This window comes from Salvelinus alpinus, chromosome 9 (assembly GCF_045679555.1).
Source record: "Salvelinus alpinus chromosome 9, SLU_Salpinus.1, whole genome shotgun sequence".
In the NCBI taxonomy this organism is placed as follows: domain Eukaryota; kingdom Metazoa; phylum Chordata; class Actinopteri; order Salmoniformes; family Salmonidae; genus Salvelinus; species Salvelinus alpinus.
The window spans coordinates 25,382,799-25,396,540 of NC_092094.1; positions in this window are offsets into that span (position 1 = coordinate 25,382,799).

Here is a 13,742-nt window from a genome sequence, read left to right on the forward strand (position 1 = left end):
ACATACAGTGGGGAGAACAAGTATTTGATACACTGCCGATTTTGCAGGTTTTCCTACTTACAAAGCATGTAGAGGTCTGTAATTTTTATCATAGGTACACTTCAACTGTGAGAGACGGAATCTAAAACAAAAATCCAGAAAATCACATTGTATGATTTTTAAATAATTAATTTGCATTTTATTGCATGACATAAGTATTTGATCACCTACCAACCAGTAAGAATTCCGGCTCTCACAGACCTGTTCGTTTTTCTTTAAGAAGCCCTCCTGTTCTCCACTCATTACCTGTATTAACTGCACCTGTTTGAACTCGTTACCTGTATAAAAGACACCTGTCCACACACTCAATCAAACAGATTCCAACCTCTCCACAATGGCCAAGACCAGAGAGCTGTGTAAGGACATCAGGGATAAAATTGTAGACCTGCACAAGGCTGGGATGGGCTACAGGACAATAGGCAAGCAGCTTGGTGAGAAGGAAACAACTGTTGGCGCAATTATTAGAAAATGGAAGAAGTTCAAGATGACGGTCAATCACCCTCGGTCTGGGGCTCCATGCAAGATTTCACCTCGTGGGGCATCAATGATCATGAGGAAGGTGAGGGATCAGCCCAGAACTACACGGCAGGACCTGGTCAATGACCTGAAGAGAGCTGGGACCACAGTCTCAAAGAAAACCATTAGTAACACACTACGCCGTCATGGATTAAAATCCTGCAGCGCACGCAAGGTCCCCCTGATCAAGCCAGTGCATGTCCAGGCCTGTCTGAAGTTTGCCAATGACCATCTGGATGATCCAGAGGAGGAATGGGAGAAGGTCATGTGGTCTGATGAGACAAAAATATAGCTTTTTGGTCTAACTCCACTCGCCGTGTTTGGAGGAAGAAGAAGTATGAGTACAACCCCAAGAACACCATCCCAACCGTGAAGCATGGAGGTGGAAACATCATTCTTTGGGGATGCTTTTCTGCAAAGGGGACAGGACGACTGCACCGTATTGAGGGGAGGATGGATGGGGCCATGTATCGCGAGATCTTGGCCAACAACCTCCTTCCCTCAGTAAGAGCATTGAAGATGGGTCGTGGCTGGGTCTTCCAGCATGACAACGACCCGAAACACACAGCCAGGGCAACTAAGGAGTGGCTCCGTAAGAAGCATCTCAAGGTCCTGGAGTGGCCTAGCCAGTGTCCAGACCTGAACCCAATAGAAAATCTTTGGAGGGAGCTGAAAGTCCGTATTGCCCAGCGACAGCCCCGAAACCTGAAGGATCTGGAGAAGATCTGTAGGGAGGAGTGGGCCAAAATCCCTGCTGCAGTGTGTGCAAACCTAGTCAAGAACTACAGGAAACGTATGATCTCTGTAATTGCAAACAAAGGTTTCTGTACCAAATATTAAGTTCTGCTTTTCTGATGTATCAAATACTTATGTCATGCAATAAAATGCAAATTAATTACTTAAAAATCATACAATGTGATTTTCTGGATTTTTGTTTTAGATTCCGTCTCTCATAGTTGAAGTGTACCTATGATAAAAATTACAGACCTCTACATGCTTTGTAAGTAGGAAAACCTGCAAAATCGGCAGTGTATCAAATACTTGTTCTCCCCACTGTAACTGCAAGGATTGCTGCTTTCAACCCTGGTCTGCTGGCTGTTATCCTCGAATAGCTAAAATCAGTTTTAAACTTTTGAAGTATGTTTAGAATTTCCATGGATAGTTAAAAGTCATTGTCTGCAGTTTTCAGAAGGTGAATAGCTCAATTGATTGTGACAGTCTTACATTGTAAAATATGACCCGATACCCATTGAAAACAAAAGTAAGGTAAAATGGTTTTAAGTCATTGACTTTTGAAGGTCGTTTCATTCAGCCATAGAGACTAAACAAGGATATCCCCATGTACACTAGAGCCGCGTCGTTTGTGTGCCTTTTAGAGCTTGTTTCCAGATTAAAGCAGTACAGTTATGCATCCTATACATTTATTTAATGTGGGTTAGGGGAGGCATAAACCCTTTTCCCCCATCCCTATCGGTGTGCCACTGGAATGGCCATGCATGACAGAGTTGTTGACAAATATCCAACACAGAGCTGTAAATACAATCAAGAGTGTAAAATGGCAGAGTTGTTAGTTTGGCACTGTTGATCAACACAGATTTGGATTAAAATGTCAAGAAGACAGGAGAAGGAGCGTACTGGAATCTATTCTGGATGCTCGAAACTGGTGAGTTTAGCTAATTCTAGCAAACATGCATTTGCACACTGGAGTGCATAACCACGCTATTTACATGTGCATTTGTTTTTTCAGCTATAGTTTGAGTTGTGTCCTGCCTGACAGTGAAATATGGCTAGCTCTTACTGTTGCTTGGAGTATAGAGTAGCTACCTAGCCAGTGTTATAAAAGTGTATTGTATGCACTGTAAAGTAGCAAAGTGACAATTTTCCCAACATTTGGCGTTGGTTTTGAACTGATCTAGCTAGCTATGCTTTGTGGACAATTTCGGACTGGACGTGAGCTAGCTATCGTTAACTAGCTTCTGTGTCAAGGTCAGCTGTTGTTGTCTGGCTCAAGCTAGCTAGCTAAAGGCTGAAGTTATTTGTTTAAACCCCTTCCATAAGAAATATAGCTAGCTACCTGTCTTTTTCGTTAGCTAGCTAGCTTTCGGGTGGCTGTTGTTAGCTAGCTGCTGGACATTGGACAAACAAGCTAATGTTAGCAACATTAACTAGGTAACGTTAGCTAGCTAGCTAGTTAATCAAAATATCTGTTTGCATTTATTGATTAACCGTAGCTTGAATACCACCATATAGCTATCTATCTACAGTAGCCTAGGATTGTTCTCAGTCACTTCTTATGTCTGAACAATCAAGTTTCTCGACCCGTTTAGATAGAACTCTGAGATTTGGCTGAAAAGATGTTTGCATTGTCAGAAATGCTACAAAAATGAGGCACATTATTGGTTTTAATGGATGGAAATGTGCACGTGAGAGCAATTAAATTATACATTTAGTAAAAACTGTTGCACCTAAAAATGTAGTCAATCAAAGTCCAATGGTCACTTTATCAATGTTATAGTCTCATTTTAATCCAACATTTAGAATTTTTGCTAGGTCGCCACAGAAAATACTCTGAAAACTCAATTGATAACAATCCTGATATGTGATTCACGGTAACGGCCGGACGGTTTATTTTATCTTATGAAAGCATACAGTACGACGCTGTGTGCCTCCATACTCTCAATACATTTGAGGCAGATTAAATAGAACAAGGATTAACAAAGAGAGAGATATTTTACATACATACCCACTCCTGTCTAGGTAAACTTGCACAAGGCAAATGTGCATATCACCCAAACACTGATCAAACACATAACTGCTCCCTGTGTGGGCCTTGGACATGGGGATGGCAGAAGCCCATTGTCCTGACTGCCTGTCAGGCCCAGCAGGCCTCGTAGAGCTAGCCACAGCTGGGGTTCAGTGTACTGAGGACATTAGTAGTGTGCTCCATTGCTCCACTTCATGGAGGGAGCCAAGTGCCCAGTAGCCCAGCTGAGGCCATGTCGGGCCATGCCTGGACACTAGCTGGCTAGCCCAAGAGGTAGACGACAACCAGAGCATGAATCAGACAACTCAGCCAAGCTCACACACCGAACAAGCTTTCAGCTTGGGTGGTTTGCCATAAGAGTGTTTGTGGTTGGTCTCGGGTTGACTAACAAAGTACTGTTAATGTTTTTGTTGGTAAGTGCCAGATCTTATCAACTCACTCTGGCATCAGAGAACATGCTCGTCTGAAGATCCAAGATGTTCAAAACACATTTCTTGTCAGATGTCATGTACCAAGCTAACTTGCATAAGTAGGCTAGAATTGTATGTAAACATAATTGTGTATTTTTCTGAATGTATGTTCTGAATATAATATGCCCAACAAGGCAAGGTAGTCTGATGAAATTAAGAAGTTTGGTCTCAGGTTTTTAGTGTGCACTATTATAATGCCTCATCCATGTTACACTCATATGATCCAGAATAGACACACCTAGTTTTGCCCTGATCTTATCATCTCTGCAAAACATAATCAGATAACCTCCACTACCGTGACGATTCACACCCTCATCGTCTGATCTCGTTTGCCCCATGTTGTTGTGTCCTGCCTGGTCCTTGCTCTGTGTTGAGTGTATAAACACTCGAGCTGGCTCTCCAGGCCTAAACTGCATGTAGGAAGTTAGGCGGGGTTCCCAGCAGGAGGCTTAGGGGCAACAGAGCCTGTCCTGTCCTGAACTCCCTGTGGCCAGTCTGTTGTTGTGGGCTCAGCACGAGGAGGGTGGTGTAGCAGCCAGGTCGTTCAAGATTAACATCGAAATTGGACATCTATCCATGTCCTGAGGACGTTCGGAAATCCCTTCAAAACCAGGCACAACAGTAGGCTTGAGTTTAGCTAAGGTGTTGTAATCCCATGACTCTGGAGCCGAAGTTTGTGTGCTCGATCCCAGTCGCAGACACATTGTGGACCACTGAATTTGAGTTTTGAGACACTAAAAGCAATCATTGGAAAACATGGTACTTTGCATCATCTATACACATAAAAAGTACCTATTTTGTGTGTCTACTTGATGCCTTCATCAGAGTGCCTTTGAGAAGAGAGTCATGTTCATTATGGATTGTCACGACACGGGAGAATCAAAGGCAAAATGTGATATGCATATAAAAGGTGATGGATTAATGGATTATATTTTAATTGGTCTGTTATTATTAGTGGTTGATTGGCTTGTTCTTTGCAGTTTATTAATCTTGGGGTTGCGGTTGATTAAGAAATGGGCTAAACTATGGTGGATGAGGGGAAACACACAGCAGAACAACATGGAGAGGAGAACAGATATGTAAGGAATTGCTTCTAATAGTTTAGAAGAGTGGGTTGAAAGCTGAGCGAGCTGAAATGTTGAAAAGTTATTTTCAGCCAACTAGCCGTTGGAGAGTAAAAGAACAACATGTAAAATAGAGATAAGCAAAAATGGACAACACACCAAATCTTTTGTAGAGATTGATTTGAGTAAATTGCTTGTATTTGGAGGGAAGTCTCTCTTGAAAAGAAAGGGATTACTGAACTAACCAACTTAAAACCACACTGGGTTAAAAGATTATCTCATAAGATTAAAATGTAGTTATTATATGGAAATGTTTGCTAGGCTGCAGACAAAATCCAAATGTTTCTGAGAACAATGGTTCCTGAAACTAACAGTGCCTCCTGCCTTATCGTGAACAAGATGGTTTTCAGAGGGAGTGTGGGTCCATGTGGCTGTATAGGTGAAAGGGCAACGTCTATCTGTGACTGGGGGTCGCCCTGTCCTGTTCCTGGCAATACAGTCTGTGCAGGCCACACTAACAAACAGCACCCTCTGTGGAGATACATCATCGTCAAGCCCTGTCCATGGTCCTGATTAAAAATACAAAAGTCCTGTTCATGGTGCTGATTTAGGATACAAAAGCTCTGTGCAGGTCATGTTGTTCTTCACATTCGCTTTTCTGGTAAATACACACTATATCAAATCAAATCTAAGTTTATTTCTCACATGCACAGGATACAGAACGTGTAAACGGTACAGTGAAATGGTTACTTGCATAGTAGGAATATCAAAAATAGAAAGTGTCCAGATTAAAACATTTTACAAATATTTTATAATTATTAGATAACGCTTACCCGACACACTTGTCTAAATTGAGGGAATATGAAGGAAATGCTATAACCACCCCCAGCCACATCTAACTAAATGGATGGGTCACTATGTCTAGACATGTACACATGTTTATGAAATACAATTGATGTCTGTAATCGCACCCAGACACACCTGGCTAACTTGATGGGTCTTTTGTTTAGACATGTAAGTAGATGCCTAGCTTGCTAGCTAAACAATGAACCGGCATAATCCCAACTCATACTACTACCAATACAAATATTGTCATAGCTGTAATATGAATCTGCAGGTAGCTAAAGAGCTAACCAACTAGGTTCAATTTTAGCTAGCTAACATTAGGCTATGACTAGCAATGCAAATGGATTTCTGATTAGAATAATATTTCTACAAAGAACATACACATAACGTTAGCTAGCGAGCCAGCAAGCTAATGTTTGCTAGCTAGCGAACAGCACGCTTTAACTTGCAATGAAGACGACTTTCTTACAAAATTAGAAACGTATAGTATCTGAAAATGTAGCTAGCCTCTTACCCGTATACATGGATGAACGCTTCACGGCAGACTGGAATCATTTAACTCTGTTTTGTTTGTAGCAACATCTTGTTTGGCGAACATTGTTTCAAGTCACTCCGGTTTACACTGATAATCAAATCAAATCACATTTTATTGCTCACAAACACATGGTTAGTAGATGTTAATGCAAGTGTAGGGAAATGCTTGTGCCTCTAGTTCCGACAGTGCAGAAAAAAACTAAGGACTCGAAGCGAGGCGACCATCTCTGTTGGCGCCATCTTGTTTATGTGGCATGTGCAGAGAGTAGCCCATCTCTTTTTCCAACTGATCTGTCTATAGCGCCTGCTAAATTCAGGGCATCACTGTTGTTTAGAAAAGTAGCAAAACTTTTAGCAACATCTTGTTTGGTATTCCATCTGTATTTACAGGTGGAATACAAGTTTGTTATTAAAGCACATGAAAGTTCACATGTTCCAGAAGGCATTTCTGCCTAACTGTTTACTTTCAAATGCCTCTCCTGTGAAGTAGTGATGTGTGACATATGCTGAGTTTCCTGATGTGAGTCACATTTATCAAAATAAAAAACATGTAAAAGATCATACCAAGGATCCTTTAGCTATTTGATTTTGAATTATCAAAAAAATATATGGCCTTACTGCTATTAGCCCATACAAATTCATTGACCCAACAGGGTTCCTCTTTAAATGATGTTCAGCTTATAATGGCTTCATAAAGCCTTCATAATGCCTTCATAAGCACTGCATAAATGTGCTACAAAGCATCTATAACCATATACCATGCTTTATAAATGGTTCATAAATGTGGCATAACTGTGTGACACCATCACCAATGTCAAATGTGACATAACCCACCACGTCGAATATGATATAAACTTGTGCTTTATAAAGGGTAACATGTTGTGCTGAAGGATGGCATACGCTTTAAAATGACGTCAGGTTAGTCACATTACACCTAATCTTGTTCCCAGACACTTCCACAGATCTGGTGGACCAACGCATCAAACTTGCCCTTCATTACTTGCGGTTAGATTGAAAACAAATTTTAAGAAGATACATTGTGGAAATGGGCAGGGTTTAGCCATAATTATGACTTTTTGACTGTGTTTAGTGATGATGACAAATACTTTACTCAGTGAGGTCACTCCTATAGAATTCTATGGTTAGTCCCACTAAGGCCAACTTAGAATGGTTAATATCCCAGGTTTATATGTGCTGTGTGTGCAATAGCCTGGGGACAACGTCACAGCAAGAAACACTTACCATGATGAAAGCCCCCAACCTAAAGAAATTGAATGTGTCTGTCTTCTGGAACCAAATTACATTTTCCTCAGTACACAAACAAGCTTTGCAGGTCCATCACCCATTTAAACACACCCTACAGTAACCTGTGGATCATGAGAGAACCTTCATAAATCAGCAGAATGTTAATAACCTATTTATTGACAATATATGTAGTGTAGATGTAGATTTTTCCCAGACCTCAAAAGTCACCCCCTGACGTGGTTTAAGTATTGTTGTGAACACAGCAAATCCAATGTTTTGGTTTTTATATAAAAAAAGAGTGAAAAACTGGTGTAAAACAGAAAAAATTGGGGAAATCCGAAACCAGTAAAAACAAAAATAAAAACAAACAAAAATAAAAAATAAAAAAAATAAACAGAAGTAGGCAAAATATTTAAACTGATTTTAAAAGGCCCTACCAATGTCACGTCGTGTATGTAGGTGGCAGGGAAGTCAACCGCAGGAGAATTAAACTTGGTATAAATGTCACGGCCGTCGAAAGAACTGGACCAAAGCGCAGCGTGGTGAGCGTACATTACTTTTTATTTTGGAATGACGCCAACAAAAACAATAAACAATACAAAACGACCGTGAAGCTTAAGGGCTATAGTGCCACAAACAAAGACAACTACCCACACTGAAAGGAGGGAAAAAGGGCTACCTAAGTATGATTCCCAATCAGAGACAACGATAGACAGCTGTCCCTGATTGAGAACCATACCCGGCCAAAACATAGAAATAAAGAAACATAGAAAACAAAACATAGAATGCCCACCCCAAATCATACCCTGACCAAACCAACTAGAGACATAATAAGGCTCTCTAAGCTCAGGGCATGACAATAAATTGAGTATTTTAATAACTTAAAACATAAACTCCAAAACCAAAGTCCATAAATAAAATAAATGTGGGTACAAAAACCCGTCGCACACCAATCCATAAAACATGAACATAACAATAAACAATATCTGACAAAGACATGAGGGGAAACAGAGGGTTAAATACACAACAATAAATGAATGGGATTGGAACCAGGTGTGTAAGAAGACCAGACAAAACCAATAGAAAATGAAACATAGATCAATGATGGCTAGAAGACCGGTGACGTCGATTGCCGAGCACCGCCCGAATAAGGAGAGCAATCTACTTCGGCAGAAGTCGTGACAACCAATGTTTTTTTCCTGTGCGTGACGACACTTAAGAGTGTGTCATCCTGCAGTACAGCATTTTGGGGTAAGTTGAGGTCAGGTCCAATATTGACCCAAGAGGGAAATAGGTTGGGCCATCCTGGAAATGTTTTAGTGAAATATAATATAATATATACAATTTAGCAGACACTTTTATCCAAAGCAAATAACAGTCATGCAAGAATACATTTTTACGTACGGGGGGTACTGGGAATTGAAACTAATATCCTGGCGTTGCAATGCTCTACCAAGATGCATGACAGGGTTATTGTCGTGGCAATTTCCTGTATTACCAAATGAGGAGAGTTACAAAACCACACACCAACCACACACCAGAGTTATACTTAAACTTCACCTTTAGTAATAATTAAGCTTTCCAATAGCATTTGACTTTCAACAATTCACTATCTCTAATGAATAGTTGAGTGTCAACATAATGGCAACTGAGATCTTTTATAGCAAAGATACACCCCTCTCAACTTACATGACGAACCACAAAACTCTTCACAAAGGGCCTTTTACTTGAGAAAGGAGTATCCCATAGCCAGATAGCATTAGCTATAAATTATCGTTCAGTTTGGTCTCTAAGACGAGGATCTAATCTCGTTCCTGGTACTTCATAGTACCAAAACATTACCTCATCCAAGGCATAACTCAATTGTCAACTCTATATTCTCCCATCTCAAGTAAACCCCCTCTTCTCCCCACTCCTGGACAAGCTCACTGAGGGGAGTGACTTGCGCACAGACATTGTGGAGCCAAGAGATAATTGGTTCCCCCTTAATCACGCCATCCCTTCACATGGTTTAACAGATACATTCACATATGAAGACAATGTTCCATTCTGACCTCTCCCTTTCTGATAATCTGCATATTACCAGAGACATGTAAAAGACAAGCCTGACCTCTCCCCTCTCTGGGCTCCAAGTGACTGAGCCCTAGCTGAGAAGGGAAAAGTGCAACTGCCAACAGTATAGTCCAAAGGGAGACATTCTAATGACAAGTATCTCACATAAGCATATTATGCAAATAAAACATCTTACCCAACTAATTCTGATTCATCCTCCACAGTTATAAATGCTTTGTTAAGCTTCAATTTAATAGAATTTGCTTATGCCACCATTTGTAAAGCAAAGGTTTATGTAATATTTGACATAGTAGGTTATGTCACATTTGACATTGGTGGTTATGCCACACAGTTATGACACAATTATGTACCACATAAAGCATGACATGAGGTTATAGATGATTTGTAACACATGTATGTTGTGTTGTTGAGTGCTTTATGAAAGCTTTATAAAGCTTTTGTAACTTGCATGTCATTAAAAGCGGTACCAATAACAGATTCTCTACCTGGAACAACGTATAGTCCCACATCTTTTTCAAAATTAAGGTTGTTCTGAAGTGTCTGTCCTATATCTGAGAGATATAATAAAGATCAGGAAACATATTTTGTTATTTTTTTATTTGACATGTTTTTGGCACTAAACATATAGGCCTATCCATTTTCTCAACTGGTACCCGGGGGACCTTCAGACACGTATGTGTTCGAGAGAGTCAATCCTTTCCACAGAGGGGTCATATTAGTTTGTAGCCCAAACTAATTTTGTGAGAAGCCCGACTTTCGGGATGTCTCATGGTCTGACAAACACATGTCTCTAGCTTAAACTGACTGATTTATTATTATGCTAATTAGATGTAGACTCTAGGGGTTTTTAATTGGTAACCAGTTGTAGAAAAGCAATTGTACACTTGAGGTTGTGCAACACGACTTTATTAGCATGCCCTCTGGTGTTCAATTGCATTAACAAAAAGCTGAAAACAATTTAGCACCATTTTAAAAACTCAAATGATTTCTCTGTATTTCTGTTTAACAGTATTTTGGCACTGTATTAGCTTTCTAAAGCAATTCAAGTCTAATGCCCATTCCATTCTCCTATTTTAACATACTGGGAAACTTAAATTCCCTGAAACATCTTATTCTCTGTATTTTTCTGCATTTCTGTATGCAATATAAAAGCTTCCTGTAACCGTTACATTAACGCTTTATGTACCAAAGTGAAACACAGACAATAGCCTTTTTCTTCTCTCTCCCCCAACATTTCTTTCACCCACACTCAAAATGAGCTTCATACAATCCCGGACATTCTTTAACAGGCTCAGTTAAGCAGCACATCCATGTCAAGGTCAAGGACAGCCATGGAGGAACTGAGTGACTACTGAGGGAACAGTAACAGCAGGCGGTAGGAACAGAGATAGGCCTACCGGTTAGGGAGATGAGAGGGGGAACATGAGAGAAGGGGATGGGTTTGTTTAGCAGCCTGAGGAATGCTCGAGATGCCTGCAATCTGAATGCCTCTCACTGACAGCAAATTAAAACACTTGCATAAATCACAACAATCAGGACCTTGTCACATCACCAGAGGCCTTTGTATAAGACAGGGAGAGAGACAGACAGAGAGAGAGGGAGAGGATAAGAGAGAGAAAGTGAGAAAGTGAGGGAGAGACAGGCACAATAAAACAAATCGAATAACTAATTACATTGTTTCTTCCTCTTGCTATAAACACAGGATCGCCATTGGGGAAACTGTTATCATTTTTATTTGAAGGAGAAGAAGAGGAAGGGATGGAAAAAATGGTGGCAGAAATAATTAAAAGTGTCCTTATCATCCCCTATTTTCTGTGAGGTGCACAGGAGAGGCAGCGTTAAATGTCACTGGAGAGGAGAGCTCTTTGAAATGTATGTGTCACACTGTTTATGAATCCATTTATTGGTCTGGCTCTGTCTCTCTGAATGCAGTGTGTTCAGTAATTTGTCTGTAGAAGACAGACTCCAGGACTTTCTGTGTTCATTTTGTTGGATGTTTTCCATTGTAAATCTTCTGAAGTTACATGTTCAACATTTTGAGTGGGTGTTCAACAAGTGAGTGAGCTCATTAGAAGTTTGTCGTTTTGGAGAAAACACAATTTGTGGCTGTACTTTTATTAAATTGTATCTGTAAATGGAAGAAGGAACACTTTCCGATTGTGTTTAATAATTGAATCAGAACAAATAAAAAACTGTTGAAAATCCTGCAATGAATTGAATGAACATTTCCTGCTTCATAAAAGGGATGTTCTTGGAGAGCAGGGACCATGCCAGCTTCTTATTCAGATGGTTGTTGGAAGACATGAATACTGTACTGGTGCCCCAAAAAATTGCTTTTGATGGAATAATCATCATCTAAATGCTTAAAATAGTCTCTTTACCTCTGGAATGTGGATTATGATTATGAGAGGTTGATTATTCATTGGTGGGCCTAGATGAATCTACCATGCTTTTCATTGTAGTTCCACATTTAATTATTCTCTTCTTGTTTTTTTTCTTCTAATCTCTATATATATATATATATATATATACTGTATATTATATATATATATATATATATATATATATTTATATATAAATAAATGGTGGGACTAACAGCAATAATAATAGTAGTAGTGGACATGGGATTACCATTAATAACAGCTACAACAACAATATTAATCAGAACAACAATACATTAAAGCAACAGTAGTAGACCAGTGTCAACATGACTGAGAAGACACATGACCTGGTACGAAAGACAAAACAAAACTAAGCTAAATGGGAAATATTATCAACATTACTTTGCATTTTTCACTGGCTGTCCCTCAGGCTGTGGCAGGAGGACACATATTTGGCTGCCAAAACTGCACATTTTGGCTTTTCACCCAATAAATATTTGAATTTTTCTTCATCTTTTATAGTTTCAAATTCTTTGTATTGAATTATAATTTTGGGAAAGAAATATGCTCTTAAGTCTGAGTATTTGTCACAGTGTAGTAGGAAATGCACTTCTGTCTCTACCTCTCCCCTGGAGCAGAGTGAGCACAGCCTGTCCTCTCTGGGCAGCCAGGTTTGTCTGTGACGACCGGTCTCTATAGCCAGACTGTGCTCACTGAGTCTGTACCTAGTCAATGTTTTCCTCAGTTTTCTATCAGTCACAGTGGTCAGATAGTCTGCCACCATGTACTGTCTGTTTAGAGCCAAATAGCATTGAAGTTTACTTTGATTTTTTGTGGTGTCTTTCCAATAGGTTATATATTTTTCTTTTTGTTTTGTGATGATTTGGTTGGGCCAGATTTTCTGAGGGCTGTCCCGAGGCTCTGTGGGGTTGGTTTGGGTTGGTGAACTGAGCCTCAGAACCAGCTGGCTGAGGGGACTCTTCTCTGGTTTCATCTCTTGACATTGTAGAGCTGTGTGATGGAATGTTTTAGGGTCACTTGTTTTTAGATGGTTGTAAAATTTGATGGCTCTTTTTTCTATTCGAATGAGGAGGGGATATTGGCCCAATTCTGCCCTACATGCGTTATTTGGAGTTTTTCTTTGTACTTGCAATACAGTCTTGCAAAACTCTGCATGCAATACTTCAATTGGATGTTTGTCCCATTTAGTAAATTCATTATTAGAGAGTGGACCCCATACCTCACTGCCATATAGAGCAATTGGTTCTATAACTGATTGAAAAATTTTGAGCCAGATTCTAATTGGAATTTCAATTTTGATGTTCCTTTTAATGGCATAGAATGCTCTTCTTGCTTTGTCTCTCAGCTCATTCACAGCCATGTGAAAGCTACCTGTGTTGCTGATATTTAGTCCTAGATATGTGTAGTTTTTGGTGTGTTCTAATAGAACTGTGTCCAAATAGAATTTATATTTGTCATCCTTATTTCCGGACCTTTTTTGGAATATCATTATATTTGTTTTTTTTAGGTTAACGGTCAGAGCCCAAGTCTGACAGAACCTGTGAAGATGATCTAGGTGTTGCTGTAACCCCTCTTTAGTGGGAGACAGCAGCACCAGGTCATCTGCGTACAGCAGACACTTGATTTCAGTGTTGTGTAGGGTGATACCAGGTGCTGCCGATTCTTCTAATGTTTTTGCCAATTCATTAATGTAGATGTTAAATAATGTTGGACTTATTGGGCAGCCCTGTTTCACTCCCCGCCCCTGAGAGAAGAAGTCTGTTTGCTTGTTGCCAATTTTAACCGCACA